The sequence below is a fragment of the Schistocerca cancellata genome, chromosome 3 (assembly GCF_023864275.1).
Source record: "Schistocerca cancellata isolate TAMUIC-IGC-003103 chromosome 3, iqSchCanc2.1, whole genome shotgun sequence".
Taxonomy (NCBI): domain Eukaryota; kingdom Metazoa; phylum Arthropoda; class Insecta; order Orthoptera; family Acrididae; genus Schistocerca; species Schistocerca cancellata.
In genome coordinates, this window is record NC_064628.1 from 79,791,850 (window position 1) to 79,795,442 (window position 3,593).

Below are 3,593 nucleotides of genomic sequence, written 5' to 3' on the forward strand. Positions count from 1 at the left end.
AAAACCCTGTGTTCACTAATCCCTGTATCGGTTTTGATGCTCGTTATTAACTCAGGATTATTTGTTGCTAAGAGGTCAAGTGCGTTTCCACAACCTTTTACTATTCGTGTGGGCTCATGCTGCTCGAAATAATTTTCAGAGAATGTGTTTAGCACAATTTCGGATTATATTTTGTGCGTACCTCCGGAATTGAACATGTATTTTCGCCAACATATCGAGGGTAATTTAAAGTCACCACCAACTTCTCTGTGCAGTGGACAGTATGCATATCGAACATTCGTGTTAGTTTAGAATTGTACTAGCTGTATACATGGCGTTGCCCAGGTACATGTTTATTCCAATTCCATTAGTCCGCCTCCTTCCCCTACCTCTGACCATCTTTCTATCCTTCCACCCCCCCCCCCACCCGCCACCACCTCTCTTTGTCCATCTCCGCCACCTCTTTGTCCATCTCCGCCACCACTCGTTCTCTGTCCATCTCCTCCTACCTCTCCCTTTGTCCTTCTGCCCACCTGCTCCTTCCACCTCTGCCCATCTCCTTCTTCACCCTCTATATGCCCATCTTCAGCCCTACCTCTGTCCATCCCCCCTCCTCTTTCTCTCTGTACTTCTTCTCTTCTCCTTTTCTATTTCCTCCTCTTCTCGCTTTCCATCTTCTCCTCCCCCTTTCTCAGTCCATCCCCTCCTCTTTCCTTCCATTGCCCATCTCGTTCTTCTGCCTCTCTCTGTTCGTCTCCTCCTCTCTCCTTTGTCACTTTTCTCCTTCTCCTCTCTCTGTCTGTCTCCTCCGCTCCCATGCCTGTGTCCACATCCTTTTTTCCCCTCTCTGACCATCCATCTCTTCCTCCGCCGTTCTCTCTTCACGTTATCATCTCCATCCTAGAATTTGAGCACCGGCTGAGTTCGAAGCTGGGGCAAAGGACGTTTTGATTAGTAGTCAATGATGTTACCCATAGCCTACGGGTGTGTGTTGTACACTGATATAATTTTGCTAGTACATTCAGTAGCCTGTGTGAACACTGTGTACGAAAAGTGTCAGGAATGCAGTTAGCAGTAAAGAAGTAATAAATTAAAATGTCTACACTGATTCCCTTGTTTTCTGTGTGAACATCGATAATTTAGCAAGTCACAGACTTTTCACCTCTCTTGAGTTTGTGAGAATTGTCAGTGTGAAAAGTTTCGTAAAGATTTGAAATTATGTTTCAACTGTGTTGCAAGTCACAGAGTGCTCTTATTCTCAAATACTGGAGCAATGAATCTGTGTATTGGCACGTCGTGTGCTATACTTCTTTTTCATCCTCACCCCAACCCCTTTCATAAGCAGGTGGTTCTTACCCTCAAAGCGATTCTCCGCAGACAGTAAGCGATATGTGTGCCAAGTTTGGTTCGACCCGGTCCAGTGACTTGGGATGCAGAACATACACACATACGCCCACTTTTATGATATGTATAGATACAAAGTATCTGCGTATCGTGCACGACGCTTTTACAGTGTACATGAACTAGCCGAGAACACTGCATGAACCAGATTAAGACCAGTACTCTTAATATTCATTCTCTGTAATATCGTTTGTACGAGAAGTAGCAAAGAACCCAAAATGAAATTTCTGAATCGGTTGCCAAGATGTCCCTGGGTACTCCACGTAGCAATAGCATTGTCCGCTAAAGACGTAGGTCTGAGACCAAATATCGCATTAGTACACAATGCTGATCTGTCAGGAAGTTTCCATAGACTTTTGTAGAGTGGAAGACTGATTTCAGTACGAGTAATTATTCTTCAATCTCTGGGGTTTCCTTCGATTTAGTTCGAAGAAAATTCGTCACTTTCAATTGTCACATAGGGAGAATCTTTGAGAAGACAGGTCGACTTCGTTTACTGACAGTATTTCACGAACACTATGAACCTAAATGAAATTTTGTAGGGAAGAAACAAGTGTTCAATTTTGTCCTACCAGTATTTTCAAAAAGAATATGCGAGGGCTCACTGAAAAGTAGTGCCTCCGAATTCCTTGTGATGCTTATTATTCGGTCGACTTCCAGCTTTGCTGACGTAAGTTGCAATCCTCAGCTGCTAGAGGGATCCGAACTTCAACGTGTTCCATGGTGACTTGTAACGTAACTATGTGGGTGCGTGAGAAAGAGAGCACTGTAATCGAGCTTCTAACCGCTGTAGAGTTCGTCCACACAGGGAGAAACCTCACCTTTAGCACGACAATGCCAGACCACAGACGAAGACTGCAACATCTGCAACAATCTGACGCCATTGCTTCATTGTTATCGATCATCCTCCATATAGCGTCGACTTGGCTTACAAAACTTAACGGACGCCTGCAACGGCTACACTTCGATAGAGGTGAGGTTGAGGCTTCGGCAACAAACATTCTACAGTGACGGTATCAACGAGCTGGTCTCTTATTGGGAGAAAGGAGTTCGTCGCCAGGATGACTACATTGAGACATATGTATTTAGACATAATGAATAATATGAAGAGCGTTAATGAAGCCCATCAGCATAAACAAAATCTCACATGGTTATAGATCAATACCATTAGCAACTTTACTGCTTATCTCCAAGCCAGCTGTTATACTTTCACTTATTTAATGCTCGCTAAGGAATCACGTCATTTTGACCTGGACTTGGGGTCAACGAGAACCAATTACAGGTTACAGAGTTTTATCACCATGAATTATTTGAGTCGAACCAAATTTTTAGTTGTTACTTTCTCCACTTAAATGTAGAAGAGAATAATTACTTCAGAACAACGATCGATGGAGTACTGGGTCAAATGAACCTTCAATTTTCTGTGATCCATCGTTAGTAACGTGTCTTAAACCTAATCATCCGCAGAAAATATTTCTTCGAACTTAATATACAGCTGAAAATGGGAACCACAAAAGAGCAAAATGGCACCGTACGTTAAACTGGCTGCAATGTCCAGTGCAGTTCTAACACGCCCTATGAAAGTTTAATACTGCCTGAAGTTATTAAATTATGGGTTATACCCGCCAGGATTCTGCTTTCACAGTCCAGTGGTGAACCATCTATACTCTTGCTGTGGCACAGTATGAGTGCCACGTAAATAGACCGATCGAAGGAAATTACAAAAAAACGGCTCTGAGCACTATGGGACTTAACATCTGTGGTCATTAGTCCCCTAGAACTTAGAACTACTTAAACCTAACTAACCTAAGGACATCACACACATCCATGCCCGAGGCAGGATTCGAACCTGCGACCAGAGCGGTCACGCGTTTCCAGACTGAAGCGCCTAGATCGCACGGCCACACCGGCCGGCAAGGAAATTACATCTATATCTGCATGAATACTCCGTGTAGCCATTTCGTTTCCTGTTCTGTTCGCAAATAGTGTAAGGGAAAAACGGCTCTGTATATGCCTGCCTTCGAGTCCTAGTCTCTCTTATCTACGTGGTCCGTAGGCGAAATGTATTTTGGCAGGCGTAGAATCGTTCTGCAGTCAGCTGGAAATGCCACTTCTCCAAAGTTTCTCAATAGTGTTTCGCGAAAACAATGTCGTCTTCCTATTTGAGTTCACAAACATCTCCATAACATTTGGGTGTTGATCGAACCTACCGG